The sequence below is a fragment of the Tachyglossus aculeatus genome, chromosome 5 (assembly GCF_015852505.1).
Source record: "Tachyglossus aculeatus isolate mTacAcu1 chromosome 5, mTacAcu1.pri, whole genome shotgun sequence".
Taxonomy (NCBI): Eukaryota; Metazoa; Chordata; class Mammalia; order Monotremata; family Tachyglossidae; genus Tachyglossus; species Tachyglossus aculeatus.
In genome coordinates this window covers 61273444-61289392 of record NC_052070.1, presented here as the reverse complement: position 1 = coordinate 61289392, position 15949 = coordinate 61273444, and the positions used below count along the sequence as shown (strand labels likewise).

Sequence of the window (15949 nt, the reverse complement as noted above, 5' to 3'; positions counted from 1 at the left end):
TAAGCGCTCAATAAATTTTACTTGTACATATTTAAAAAAAATTCAGCGCTTAGAACAGTGCTTTGCACATAGTAAGCGCTTAATAAATGCCATTATTATTATTATTATTATTATTATTATTAACAGGTCAATGAACCAACAGAGTCCCAGCCCCTAGAAGAAACTCCCCTGAGCCACTGTAAAGCTCTGCTTGGATGCTTGATGTTGGGGTTACGGGACCTCCGTCAGACGGCCTGTCGGTCAATCATATTTACTTAGTCCTTACTGTGTGCAGAGCACTGTACTAAGCGCTTGGGAGAGTACAATATAACAATAAACAGACACAATCCCTGCCCACAACGAGTCTACAGTCTAGCGGACACTGATTTCTGTTGCCCCAGTTCAGGGCTCCCAAGCGCTTAGTACAGTGCTTGCACACTGGAAATGCTCGGTAAGCTGTGTGACTTTGGGCAAGTCACTTCACTTCTCTGTGCCTCAGTTACCTCATCTGTAAACTGGAGATTACGACTGTGAGCCCCTGTGGGACAACCTGATCACCTTGTAACCTCCCCAGCGCTGAGAACAGTGCTTTGCACATATTAAGCGCTTAATAAATGCCATTATTTATTATTATTATTATTATTATTAATGACTGAACCGACTGACCCAGAATGGCTGGGCATCGCAGCCTTCAGCTGTGGAGGTGTAAAGGGATATGGGGAATTCCAGCCCAGGGGCTCACCTTGATCTCTGAAGGGAGTCCAAGCCTGTGGGTGAAAAATGGCAAGAAGTAAGCGCCTAATAAATGCCGTAATTATTATATGGAAAAAGGCCCAAAATGTCACATGCTCCTTTCCCCTGGCCAGAAGAAGCTCCTTGCAATCTTCTTTTAAGCTCGTGCTGCAGTGCTATTTATCATTTTTATTATTGAAATTTATTATTATTGTCATTATTTTAATAATAATTGCAATGTTTAAGTGCTTACTGTATGCCAGTCATTGTACTAAGCGCCGGGGAGGATACTAGCAAATCGGGTTGGACACAGTCCCTGTCCCACGTGGGCTCACAGTCTTAAATCCCCATTTTACAGATGAGGTAACAGGCACAGAGAAGTGAAGCAGCGTGGCTCAGTGGCAAGAACCCGGGCTTTGGAGTCAGAGGTCATGGGTTCAAATCCCGGCTCCGCCACTTGTCAGCTGGGTAACTTTGGGCAAGTCACTTCACTCCTCTGTGCTTCAGTTCCTTCATCTGTAAAATGGGGATGAAGGCTGTGAACCCCCTGTGGGACAACCTGAACACCTTGTAACCTCCCCAGCACTTAGAACAGTGCTTTGCACATAGTAAGCGCTTAATAAATGCCATAATTATTATTATTATTATTATTAAGTGACTTGCCCCAGGGCACACAGCAGAGGAGTGGCAGAGCCAGAATTAGAATCAATGGACCATCTGACCTCTAAGCCCGTGCTCTATCCACTAGGCCATGCATTAAGCGCTTGCGATATTCTGAGCACTGGGGTAGATTCAGAATAATCAGAACAGACACCATCCCTATCCCATAATCTACAGGGGAGGGAGAACAGGTATTTAACCCCATTTTCCAGATGAGGAAACTGAGACCCAGAGAGGCCGGTAACTTGCCCAAGATCCCAGACTGAGCCCCTTCCTTCCTGTCCCCCTCGTCCCCCTCTCCATCCCCCCCATCTTACCTCCTTCCCTTCCCCACAGCACCTGTATATATGTATATATGTTTGTACATATTTATTACTCTATTTTACTTGTACATATCTATCCTATTTATTTTATTTTGTTAGTATGTTTGGTTTTGTTCTCTGTCTCCCCCTTTTAGACTGTGAGCCCACTGTTGGGTAGGGACTGTCTCTATATGTTGCCAATTTGTACTTCCCAAGTGCTTAGTACAGTGCTCTGCACATAGTAAGCGCTCAATAAATACGATTGATGATGATGATGAAGATGACGTACAGTAGGCCAGTTGTAGACCTGGGGATTTAAGCCCGAATTTTCTGACTCCTAGCCCTGTGCTGTTTTCAGCGTGGCTCAGTGGAAAGAGCACGGGCTCTGGAGTCAGAGGTCATGGGTTCAAATGCCAGCTCTGCCACTTGTCAGCTGGGTGACTTTGGGCAAGCATTATTATTATCGTCTAGCCACAAGAAGCTTATACTTTAATGGGTGAGACAAACAGAAATATATTTATAACTAGAGGCCAAGATAAAAAAATGCAGTACCCATGTAGACAGTGCTGAGGACTGTCTCCTTCCTCCTTCCTCTCCCCCTCGTCCCCCTCTCCATCCCCCCCGTCTTACCTCCTTCCCTTCCCCACAGCACCTGTATATATGTATATATGCTTGTACATATTTATTACTCTATTTATTTTACTTGTACATATCTATTCTATTTTATTTTGTTACTATGTTTGGTTTTGTTCTCTGTCTCCCCCTTCTAGACTGTGAGCCCACTGTTGGGTAGGGACTGTCTCTGTATGTTGCCAACTTGTACTTCCCAAGCGCTTAGTCCAGTGCTCTGCACACAGTAAGCGCTCAATAAATACGATTGATTGATTGACTGATTCTCTGTGCCTCAGTTCCCTCATGTGTAAAATGGGGATTAAGAGTGTGAGCCCCACGTGGGACTACCTGATCACCCTCTATCCCCCCAGTGCTTAGAACAGTGCTTTGCATATAGTAAGCGCTTAATAAATGCTATCATCATCACTAGCCATGTACATTCATTCATTCATTTGTTCATTCGTTCAGTTGTATTTATTAAGCACTTACTGTGCAAAGGACTGTACTAAGTGCTTGGGAAAGTACAGTACAACAGTAAACAGTGACATTCCCTGCCCACAATGAGCTCACATCCTAGACTGGGGGAGACAGATACCAATACAAATAAATAAAACTACAGATGTATGCGTAAGTGCTGTGGGGTTGCGCTGGGGAATGAGCGAAGGGAGCAAGTCTGGGTGATGCGGAAGGGAGTGGGAGATGAGGAATAGTGGGGCTTAGTCTGGGAAGGCCTCTTGGAAGAGATGTGCCTTTAGTAAGGCTTTGAACGGCGGGAGAGTGATCCGTCTGTCGGATTTGAGGAGGGAGGACGATCCAGGCCAGAGGCAGGACGTGGGCCGGGGGTTGGCGGCGAGACAACTCCCCCTCTCCATCCCCCCCATCTTACCTCTTTCCCTTCCCCACAGCACCTGTATATATGTATATATGTTTGTACATATTTATTACTCTATTTATTTATTTATTTATTTATTTTCCTTGTACATATCTATTCTATTTATTTTATTTTGTTAGTATGTTTGGTTTTGTTCCCTTCTCTCCCCCTTTTAGACTGTGAGCCCGCTGTTGGGTAGGGACTGTCTCTCTATGTTGCCAATTTGTACTTCCCAAGCGCTTAGTACAGTGCTCTGCACACAGTAAGCGCTCAATAAATACGATTGATGATGATGATGATGATGATGACAGGTGAGATGGAGGCCCCGTGAGAAGGTTAGCGCCAGAGGACCCAAGTGTGCAGGCTGGATTGCGGAAGGAGAGAAGCCAAGTTGCTTCCCGTGGCTCACAGTGGCTCAGGGATGCTGTCCTGGTGTTTTCTTAGAACCTCTGAAGCCTCAGTGGCTTTGACCAGAGCCCTGTTTGCACAGGATCAGTCAGTCAGTCCTTTTTTTTTTAAATGGTATTTGTTAAGTGCTTGCTATGTGCCAGGCACTGTTCTAAGCACTGGGTAGATACAAAGTAATCAGGGCCACCGTCGTCCCTGTCCCCACAGAGGACTCACAATCTTAATCCTCATTTTACAGTGAGGTAACTGAGGCTCAGAGAAGTGAAGCGACCTGCCCGAGGTCACACAGCAGACACATTGGAGAGCTGGAATTAGGCTTAACTACCGGATCAGGTGTTGGGCCTGTCCTCAGTGGCAGCCCGTCTTCACCTGGAAGTCATGTTTTCTGGCCTAGTTTGTGATAAATGTCCTCTCAGCAGAGAGCAAGCCGGGGAGAGGCAGTTGTGTGTGTTAAGGTGAGCGCTGCCGTTCCCAAGTGCTCAATAAATACTACTGATTGATTGACGACAAGAATCAGCTCTGCCAACTGTCAGCTGTGGGACTTTGGGCAAGTCACTTAACTTCTCTGTGCCTACCTCATCTGTGAAATGGGGATTAAGACTGTGAGCCCCCTGTGGGACAACCTGATCACCTTGTAACCTCCCCAGTGCTTAGAACAGTGCTTTGCACATAGGAAGCGCTTAATACATGTCATTATTATTATTATTATTAATCAGGCTGAGCTTCCCATGTGGCCAGGCCTGCGTTGACTTCAGAATGCACGGAGACAGGGTTGCTTCCCATTGCCTGTGTTTGTCGTGATTCCTTATAAAGATAGGTGATTCATTTTTCAGCTGAAGTAGTATGTGCTCATCAATTAATCATTTATTGAGCGCTTACTGTAATAATAATGGCATTTGTTAAGCGCTTACTATGTGCAAAGCACTGTTCTAAGCGCTGAATAAGCACTTGGGAGAGTACAACAGAGCAGAGATGGGTTTTTTATAGTATTAATTAAGCCCTTATTATGTACTAGGCACTGTACTAATTTCTGGGTTGATATAAGCTAATTAGGTTGGACACAGTCCATGTCCCTTAAGAGGCTCCCGGAATGAATCCCCAATTTACAGATGAGGTAACTGAGGCCCAGAGAAATGAAGTGACTTGCCCAAGTTCACACACCTCCCTTCTCTCCTTCTACTGCCCAGCCCGCACCCTCCGCTCCTCCACCACTAATCTCCTCACCGTACCTCGTTCTCGCCTGTCCCGCCATCGACCCCCGGACCACGTCATCCCCCGGGCCTGGAATGCCCTCCCTCTGCCCATCCGCCAGGCTAGCTCTCTTCCTCCCTTCAAGGCCCTGCTGAGAGCTCACCTCCTCCAGGAGGCCTTCCCAGACTGAACCCCTTCTTTCCTCTCCCCCTCGTCCCCCTCTCCATCCCCCCATCTTACCTCCTTCCCTTCCCCACAGCACCTGTATATATGTATATATGGTTGTACATATTTATTACTCTATTTATTTATTTATTTATTTTACTTGTACATTTCTATCCTACTTATTTTATTTTGTTGGTATGTTTGGTTCTGTTCTCTGTCTCCCCCTTTTAGACGGTGAGCCCACTGTTGGGTAGGGACTGTCTCTATGTGATGCCAATTTGTACTTCCCAAGCGCTTAGTACAGTGCTCTGCACATAGTAAGCGCTCAATAAATACGATTGATTGATTGATTGATTGATTGAAGTGGTGGAACTGGGATTAGAACTCAGGTCTTCCTGAATCTCAGGCCCGTGCTGTATCCACTAGACCATACTTCTTCTCATTGTGGACGGGAACGTGTCTACCAACTGCATTGAATTGTACTCTCCCAAGCGCTTAGTACAGTGCTCTGCTCAGTCAACACCATTGGGGGGTGACCGATTGATTGATGTGAGGCTTAGCATTGTTTTCCAGGTTGGAACTTGAGATTTGGGCTATTTCTTTGGAAGGTAAGAAAGACGTGTTTGTGTTGAATGTTCTGCTCTTTCGGTGACTTTAGAAATAGGGTCTAAATTTCAAATCCTGAGCGTATTTTATTATTCATTCATTCAGTCGTATTTATCAAGCGCTTACTGTGTGCAGAGCACTGTACTAAGCGCTTGGGAAATACAAGTTGGCGGCATATAGAGACGGTCCCTACCCAACAACGGGCTCACAGTCTAGAAGGACTCACATTAGAGAAGCAGCATGGTCTAGCGGATAGAGCACAGACATGGGAGTCAGAAGGACCTGGGTTCTAATCCCGCCTCTGCCGCTTGTCTGCTGTGTGACTTTGGGCAGGTCACTTCACTTCTTTGTTCCTCAGTTCCCTCATCTGTAAAACAGGGATTAAGACTGTGAGCCCCAAGTGGGACGTGGACTGGATCCAACCCAATTTGCTTGGAACTTAGAACTTGCGGTGCTTAGTACAGTGCCAAATGCTTAACCAATACAACAATTGGTTGTATGAATGAATGAACAGTGCTTTGCACATAGTAAGTGCTGTTATTATTCTGGATTAAGTTGATTGAGAGTTGAGTTCTCACCAAGATGAGTTGGTAATTTGCTGGTGAGAGAGACGATATTTCTGCACATATCTTTTATATTCAAAGAAGACACCACTGATGGTGAATCAATCCATCAGTGGTATTTATTGAGCGCCTGCTGGATGCAGAGCACTGTACTAAACACTTGGGAGGGTACAATGCAACAGAATTAGTAGACACATTCCCTGCCCGTATGAGTGAGGTCTAGACTGTGAGCCCGCTGTGGGCAGAGATTGTCTCTATTTGTTGCTGAATTGTACTTCCCAAGCGCTCAATATATGTGACTGAATGAACGAACCTACGAATACGTGGGTGGATGCAGAAATCAGCGTGCCGTGACACCCGCGGTCCGGGCCACATTTGAGAAAGCAGCGTGGCTCAGTGAAAAGAGCCCGGGCTTTGGAATCAGAGGTCATGGGTTCAAATCCCAGCTCCGCCAATTTTCAGCTGTGTGACTTTGGGCAAGTCACTTCACTTCTCTGTGCCTCAGTTACCTCATCTGTAAAATGGGGATTAAGACTGTGAGCCCCCCGTGGGACAACCTCATCACCTTGTAACCTCCCCAGCGCTTAGAACAGTGCTGAGACTAAGCCCCCGCCTTCCTCTCCCCACCATCCCCCCTGCCTTACCTCCTTCCCCTCCCCACAGCACCTGTATATATGTTTGTACAGATTTATTATTCTATTTTACTTGTACATATTTACTATTCTGCTTATTTTATTTTAATATGTTTTGTTTTCTTGTCTGTCTTCCCCTTCTAGACTGTGAGCCCACTGTTGGGTAGGGACCATCTCTATATGTTGCCAACTTGTACTTCCCATTAGTACAGTGCTGTGCACACAGTAAGCACTCAATAAATAAGATTGAATGAATGAATTGAATGAATGAACAGTGCTTTGCACATAGTAAGCGCTTAATAAATGCCATTATTATCATTATTATTTTACACCCAAAAAGGCAGACCCCACGCCTGTCTCTCTGTTCTCTTTCGCCTCCTCGCTTGTCGTTTCCTACGAAATTTTGCTCCCAGAGCCCCACCTTTCCTGACATCAGTGCTCCGGGCTGGTCTTTCCCAGCAGTTGTTTCCCAGTTTTCAACTGCCAGTCAGTCGTATTTATTGAGCGCTTACTGTGTGGGGAGTACCGTACTAAGCTCTTGGGATGGTATGCTATAACAATAGACACATTCCCTGCCCACAACTAGCCGGGAGGCCTCGTTGTAGTACGGCATCCTTAAAACGCTTCTTCTGCCCTCCTTGCTTTCGGCTTCACAGCTTCAAGCTGCCATAAGGGAGGGGCTCAGGTCTCCGCCGTCACTCTTTCTCCTCCCGCGGCCCACCCGGCAGACGGCCGTCCCAGAAGTTCGCTGCTTGCGAGGGTACCTTCGGAAAGTACAACAGGACCCCGGGACGTTTTCTGCCGCCCACGGGGAGCCCGCAGCGTAATGGGGGAGACGGAATTAAAAATATTGACAACTTAGTGGACTGGAAGTGAATAACTGGATGTCAGTTTGACCCTACCCAAGTGACGAGGAAGGGTATAAATAGAGGCACAAATACTGGAAGGGTTTCTGGAAGCCCAGCCAACTCAGGAAACTGTTTACGCCAGGGAAAACCCAGCGGCCCCGAGGATGGAAAATGACCAGTGAGAGAGTTTTCCAGAGAGGCCGTAGGAGGACCGAAACTGGACCTGTGCCCTGGCCGCAGTTGGCTTCGCCCTCCCTGTTCCGGCTGTAGCGTCGGAGGAAGTGATTCTCCCGAAACACACTGTACGTTTAGGAGCAGGGCTCTGGGGCCTATCTTGGCTTGCAGTTTTCGTTCCTCTCAAGCCCACCTATTCGTTGTACCCCATTCTCATCTTGCCTCTGACACGATAATCCTAATGATTGTGGCATCCGTGGAGTGCCTGCTAGGTGCCAAGCTCCATACGAAGAGCGGGGGTAGATACAGGATAATCAGATCAGACCCAGTTCCTGTCCCACAGTCTTAAGAGGGCAGGAGAAAATCCGTTTTTGGTTTGTTTTGATGGTATTTGTTAAGCGCTTACTCTCTAGAGTAGTGGCTAGAGAACGGGCCTGGGAGGAGGAAGGTCATGAGTTATAATCCTGGCTTCACCCCCTGTCTGCTTTGTGAGCTTGGGCAATCGCTTATAATTCGTAGTCTTATTATTTTCCAGACACTGCAGTAAGTGTGGATCTCTATTTTGCAGGTGAGGAAACTGAGGCCTAGAAACCTTAAGGAACTTGTCCATGGTCACAGAGCAGGTTAGTGGTGAACCTAGATCCTCTGGCTCACAGGCCTGTGCTTTTTCCACTAGGCCACACTGCTCTGCTCTCCCCACCTCGCAACAATATCACACCCCTCCTACCTGAAGCATCCATACCTAACCAGCGCTTAGAACAGTGCTTTGCATATAGTAAGTGCTTAATAAATGCCATCATTATTATTATTAATCTTTAACTTATTCCTATATAAGTGACTGCCTCCCCCTCTAGACGGTAAGCTCATTGTGGGCAGGGAACTTGTCTACCAACTCTTTAAACGTTGTACTCTTCCAAGTGCTTAGCGCAGTGCTGTGCACTCAGTAAGTACTCAATAAATATGATTGATTGATTAGAACCCCCTCCCTCTTCAAATCTTCCAGAACACAGCTCTCCCTGCCTTTCAGCCCTTCTCAAATCCCACCTCCTTCGGGAGAAGTAGTCGTAGTATTTATTGAGCTCCCACTCGGTGTATTGTGCTAGACACTTGGGAAGTACCGAATAAAGAAATGACACATACCTTGTGCACAAGGAGCTTGCTTACACCGTAATGGAGGAGACGAGCCTGAAAATATTGACAGGAATGATCGAGGTAAATAATTTAATGAACCATTGACTAGCTATATACACTAGTCCTGAGGATGGGTAGAAATATGTTATCAAGTGCTAGAGTTGGCTGTTGAGCTGATATGGTTTAGAGTGCTGGGAAATTGATTGAGGAAGACTTCTTGGAGGAGGAGGCATTTGCTTGTGAATGAAAGCGTGTCTGCGGACAGTGGGTTACAGTGGGAATAGGACCTGTTGCTAAAGGACTCTTAGTTTTCTCTTGGTCTGGATCTTCTGTTTTGCCCTCCATATATCTCTTATCAATCAGTCATATTTATTGAGCACTTTCTGTGTGCAGAGCACTAAGCTCTTGGGAGGGTACAGTATAACAGAGTTGTAGGCATGTTTTCTGCCCACAGTGAGCATGCAGTGAGCCCACTGTTGGGTAGGGACTGTCTCTATATGTTGCCAATTTGTACTTCCCAAGCGCTTAGTACAGTGCTCTGCACATAGTAAGCGCTCAATAAATACGATTGATTGATTGATGCAGTCTAGGGGGAATAGAGACATCAATATAAATAAATAAATTACAGATATGTACATCAGTGCTTTGGGGCTGAGGAAGGGGTGGATAAAGCATGCAAATCCAAGTGACTTTCCCATCACTATAGACGGCACTACCATCCATCCCATCTCACAAGCCCGCAACCTTGGTGTCATCCTCGACTCCGCTCTGTCGTTCACCCCTCACATCCAATCCGTCACCAAAACCTGCTGGTCTCACCTCTGCAACATCTCCAAGATCCGCCCTTTCCTCCCCACCCAAACCGCTACCTTGCTGGTTCAGTCTCTCATCCTGTCCCGACTGGATTACTGCATCGGCCTCCTCTCTGATCTCCCATCCTCCTGTCTCTCCCCACTTCAGTCTATACTTCACTCTGCTGCCCGGATCATCTTTGTACAGAAACACTCTGGGCATGTTCCTCTCCTCCTCAAAAATCTCCAGTGGCTGCCTGTCAACCTACAAATCAAGCAAAAACTCCTCACCCTGGGCTTCAAGGCTGTCCATCACCTCGCCCCCTCCTACCTCACCTCCCTTCTCTCCTTCTACAGCCCAGCCCAGCCCTCTGCTCCTCTGCCGCTAAACTCCTCCCTGTGCCCCGTTCTCGCCTGTCCCGCCATCGCCCCCCGGCCCATATCCTCCCCCTGGCCTGGAATGCCCTCCCACCACACATCTGCCAAGCTCGCTCTCTTCCTCCCTTCAAAGCCCTACTGAGAGCTCACCTCCTCCAGGAGGCCTTCCCAGACTGAGCCCCCTTTTTCCTCTCCTCCTCCCCATCCCCCCCACCCTACCTCCTTCCCCTCCCAACAGCACTTGTATATACTTGTACAGATTTATTACTCTATTTTACTTGTATATATTTACTATTCTATTTATTTTGTTAATGATGTGCATGATAGCTGCAATTCTATTCTGATGATTTTGACACCTGTCTACACGTTTTGTTTTGTTGTCTGTCTCCCCTTTCTAGACTGTGAGCCCGTTGTTGGGTAGGGACTGTCTCTATATGTTGCCGACTTGTACTTCCCAAGCGCTTAGTCCAGTGCTCTGCACACAGTAAGCGCTCAATAAATACAATTGAATGAATGAATGAATGAAAGTGCAAGGATGATACAGAAGGGAGTGGGAGACGAGGAAATGAGGGATTAGTCGGGGAAGAAGGCTTTGAAGGTGAGGAGAGTGCTCATCTGTCAGATATGAAGAGGGAGGGTGCCTGGAATGTGGGTGAGAGGTAACCGAGGTAGAACTAAGCGCTTAGTACAGTGCTCTGCACACAGTAAGTGCTCAATAAATACGATTGAATGAACTGTGCAAGGAATGAGGCCAGGGCAGAGGTGGGCATTGGGAATCAATCAGTAGGATTGTCTGTGAGTGTCTACTAGGTGCAGAGCACTGAACTAAGAACTTGGAAGAGCACAATAGAGTTAGAAAACCCAATCCCTCCCCTCACGGAGCTTGCAGTCATTGATTCTACACCTCTTAACACCACGTCATTGGAGGAAATCACCTAAATTCCCAAGGCAAGAAATAATGGTACTTAATACACATTTCTCTGGATTCTAGACAGTGGAGTCTGGATTCTAGTCTCTAGACTGTAAGCTCATTGTGGGCAGGGAATGTCTCTGTTTTGTATTGTACTTTCCCAAGCATTTAGTACAGTGCTCTGCACAGAGTAAGTGCTCAATAAATACAGTTTAGTGAATTTCCTGAGCTTCTACTGAATGTAGTGCACTGTACTGGGTACTTGGGAAATTCCTGGGGAAGCACAGACGTGTTCCGTGCCCAAGAGGAAGTGACCCTTTAAAGTGGCCCACTGTTATTTATTCATTCATTCAATCGTATTTATTGAGCGCTTACTGTGTGCAGAGCACTGTACTAAGCGCTTGGGAAGTACAAGTCGGCAACATATAGAGACGGTCCCTACCCAACAATGGTCCCTACCCAACATTCTCCCCCTCGTCCCCCTCTTCGCCCCCTCGCCCCCATCTCCATCTCCCCCATCTTACCTCCTTCCCTTCCCCACAGCACCTGTATATATGTATATATTTGTACATATTTATTACTCTATTTACTTTACTTGTACATATCTATTCTATTTATTTTATTTTGTTAGTATGTTTGGTTTTGTTCTCTGTCTCCCCCTTTTAGACTGTGAGTCCACTGTTGGGTAGGGACTGTCTCTATATGTTGCCAACTTGTACTTCCCAAGCGCTTAGTACAGTGCTCTGCACACAGTAAGCGCTCAATAAATATGATTGATTGATTGATAGATGGGCTCACAGTCTAGAATGGGGGAGACAGAGAACAAAACAAAAGATGTAGACAGGTGTTATGCCTGGAGGCTCTCTGGTATGCTCCTTTTTTATGGTATTTGTTGAGCGCTTTCTATGTTCCACGCACTGAACTGAACTAAGCACTGAGGTAGATCATCATCATCATCAATCGTATTTATTGAGCGCTTACTGTGTCCACCTGGGGCTCACAGTGTTAATCTCCATTGGACAGGTGAGGTAACAGGCATAGAGAAATGAAATGACTTGCCCAAGGTCACACTGTAGTCAAATGGCAGAGCTGGGATTAGAACCCAGGGACTTCGAGCCCAATCTTTATCCACTAGGCCATGCTGGTCCTTTGCTCAATGAGAAAGCATTGGCCTGGGGTGATAGGGTGACCAGTCATTCCACTTTATACTGGACTGGCTGGTTTTCAGCTGGCCTGTTTTTTGTTAGACCCCGTTACGGAACTGATGCCGTTATGTCCAGGTCTTTAAAATTTCCAGCACCAAATCTCCCTCCTCGGCAGGTCCTGTCACCCAGTCCCATGGCTCAGATAATAATAATAATGATGGCATTTATTAAGTGCTTACTATGTGCAGAACACTGTTCTAAGCGCTGGGGAGGTTAAAAGGTGATCAGGTTGTCCCACGGGGGGCTCACAGTCTTCATCCCCATTTTACAGATGAGGTAACAGGCGCAGAGAAGTTAAGTGACTTGCCCAGAGTCACACAGCTGACAATTGGTGGAGCTGGGATTTGAACCCCTGACCTCTGACTCCAAAGCCCATGCTCTTTCCACTGAGCCACGTTGCTTCTCCGTGGACGGAAAGGAGATGGGGAGGCAGAAGTGGAGATTAGGGAGAAAGATGCTGGGGTCACAGGGATATGGAAGGAGGGCACACAGCCTCTGGAACAAGTTGGGGAGATCCCAGGTGGCCCCCTGGGACCCAGTCTCCGATGGCACAGAATGGACCCAGCTCTGCAAGATGGCATATGTGACATCATCCCGTTACCCTGCAGGGTGTCATGCCCAGTGTGGTAAAGGTGTCCTCCTTGTCTGGTATCAATGAGGGCCATCAGTGGCTACCTTGGTGAGGCGGCGTTGCCAGGTTGCCCCAACTCTCTGCCAGCCCTGCCCGCAGTCAGTCACGCCCAACATCACCCTACCACAGAGCCAGCAGAGGGTGGCTGCGTGACCAGCCTTTGGCGCTTGGTATCATGGCACGATGCTGTCAGAGAATGAAGGACGGGGAGTGCAGCGGTGAGGCAGAGGCACACAGTGACCGACTGGATGGAGAGTCTCAAAGCGATGGCCACCTTTGAGCGAGAAGAAGGTCCCGGTCAGTCGGGTTAACCGGAAAAAGGCCTCTGGGAGCTTTTCGTTAGAGCTGGGCAGATGGGATTTCATCTCGGGCTGGAAAACTGTGTAGATTGGGTGGCTAAAGAAAGATCAATCAGTCGTCTTTACTGAGCGCCTACTGTGTGCAGATCACTACACTAAGCCCTTGGGAGAGTACAGTATAACAGATTTGGTAGATATGTTCCCTGCCCGCAGTGAGCTTAGAGTCTAGTTGGGGGGAGACGGACATTAATAAATTACGGATGTGTACGTAGGTGCTGGGCAGTTAATGAAAGGATACAGATCCAAGTGCAAGGGTGACATGGAAGGGAGAGAGAGTAGGGGAAATGAGGCCTGAGTCAGGGGAAGCCCTTTCCGAGGAGATGGGATTTTAATAAGGCTTTGAAGGTGGGGAGAGCGTATACGATCCATCGTATGCGATCGGGGAGGGAGTTCCAGGCCAGAGTGAAAACATGGGCAAACTGTCGGTGGTAATCAATCAATCAATCAATTGTATTTATTGAGCGCTTACTGTGTGCAAAGCACTGTACTAAGCGCTTGGGAAGTACAAGTTGGCAACATATAGAGACAGTCCCTACCCAACAGTGGGCTCACAGTCTGCGATTGAGGTAAAGTGCATTGGATGGTGTTAGAGAAGTGAAGAGAACGGGTTGGGTTATAGAAGGAAATCAGCAAGGTGAGACAGCGGGTGACAGGGTGATTGAGTGCTTAAAGCCAATGGAAAGGAGTTTTGTTTGAAGCCTAGGTGGATGGGCATCCACTGGAGCTTCTTGAGGAGTGGGGAAACGTGGACTGAACGGGTTTTTTTAGAAAAATGATCCGGCCAGCAAAGTGAAGTGTGGACTGAAGTGGGGAGAAGCAGGAACCAGGGAGGTCAGCAAGGAGGCCGGTACAGTAATCAAGACTTGATAAGATAGGTGCTTGGATTATTGAGGTAGCAGTTTGGGTGGAGAGGAAAGGGCAGATTTTAGTGATGTCATGAAGTTGAACCAAAGGATTGAGTGACGGATTGAATATGTGGGGTGAATATGAGAGGTGAGTCAAGGATAACACCAAGGTTACGGGCCCGTGAGACAGGGAGGTTGGTGGTGCTGTCTACAGTGATGGAAATGTCAAGGGGGGACAGGGCTTGGATGGGAAGATGAGGAGTTCATTCAGTCGTATTTATTCAGAACTTTCTGTGTGCAAAGCGCTGGTCTGTTTTGGACATGTTGAGTTTGAGATGTCATCAAGACATCCAAGGAGAGATGTCCTGAAGGCAGGAGGAAATGAGACTGCAGAGAAGGAGAGAGATCAGGGCTGGAGATGTAGATTTGGGAATCATTCTCATTGAGGTGGTAGTTGAAACTGTGGGAGCATATGAGTTCTCCAAGGAAGCAGGTGTGGATGGAGAACGGCACAGTGATTGGATCCACACAATAATAATAATTAATAATTGTGGTATTTATTAAATGCTTACTACATGTTAAGCACTGTTCTAAGTGCTGGGGAAGATACGAGTTTACCAGTTTGGATACAGTCCTTGGCCCACACAGGGCTCACAATCTGATGGGGAGGCAGAACAGGGGGACCATAAGGCAGGACAACGCTCTGGCAGACCAAAAGGCCTAGCCTTATTCCACAGAAATGTCCCTCATGAAGTAAAATTTTGCAGATGACACTAAGATGGATCATCAGCTCTCTCCCTCTTAACTGTTCCTCTAAACAGCACCCTCTCACTGGGCCTCCTTCTCTCTCCCACCTCCTCTGACCCCCTGCTTACACCCTTCCTCCCTCCTGGAACTCTGTCTTACTTCAAATTTGTCAGACCGGGCTCTCCTCTTCTTCAAAGCGCCTTTCTGATATCGCATTTTCTCCTGAAGGTCTTTCCCAGTTAATTATCTTTTCCCCAGGTCCTAAACTCTCCATCTGCTGCTTTTTTTCCCCTCATACCTCCATTTTATGTAGAAACCTAAGTCTGTTAGGGTAAAAAGCTCCTTGAGGGCAGCGACCATGCATCTCGCGGTTTCTCTCCCAAACGCTCAGCACAGGGCAGTGTACTATGATAACTTCATAGGCATCTTGGCCAGCTCAGCTGATGATGATTATAGCTCTGCCAGTAAGTGCCTGACTTCCTCCCATTCGCTGGTGGTATCGTTGGCACAGAGAAAAGTTGTGGCCCATTCTAGGGCCCTGGCAGGCCCAGGCAGGAGGTAGGCTTATGTGAGAGGTGGGCAGGGGCCGGGAGTCAGGACTGAGATACTCCTCGACTCCAGAGGGTAAGCCCAGAATCAGCCGGGCCTTGCCAGCTAAGTTAGGAAAGGTTCTTCTCCAGATTTTTGGGCCCCATTTTTAAGCAGCCTCTGCTTCCGGGAATGGATCCCTAAGGAAGAGGCAGCGTGGTCTAGTGGAAAAAGTATAGGCTTGAGAGGTGAGAGGTGTGGCTTTTATGCCCAGCTCTGCCACAAGCCTGTGGCGTTACCTTGGGCAAGTTATTTAAGCTCTCTAGGCCTGTGTCCTCATCTGTAAAATGGGGATGAGATTCTTGTTCTCCCTGTCTTTTGGGCTGTAGCGCTATACTGAGCCCTCTCCCATCTCCATAGCACTTATGTAATACTGCACCCTCTGCTCCTCTGCCGCTAACCTCCTCACTGTACCTCATTCTTGCCTGTCCCGTCGTCGACCCCCGGCCCACGTCCTCCCTCTGGCCCGAAATGCCCTCCCTCTGCACATCCACCAAGCTAGCTCTCTTCCTCCCTTCAAAGCCCTACTGAGAACTCACCTCCTCCAGGAGGCCTTCCCAGACTGAGCCCCCTTTTTCCTCTCCTCCTCCCCATCCCCCCCCGCCCTACCTCCTTCCCCTC

At 47.6% G+C, this 15949-nt stretch overlaps 1 protein-coding gene across 1 annotated transcript in view; it reads left to right on the top strand.

The window, feature by feature from the left end:
* The first annotated feature begins 8342 nt into the window (after positions 1 to 8342).
* The window catches only part of MIB2 (MIB E3 ubiquitin protein ligase 2), a 56604-nt gene continuing 48997 nt past the window's right edge, over positions 8343 to 15949 (top strand). Inside the window, exon 1 of the mRNA XM_038747389.1 lies at positions 8343 to 8366. The gene's annotated coding sequence lies outside the window, so the exon portion shown is untranslated. The remainder of the gene's footprint in view (positions 8367 to 15949) is intronic.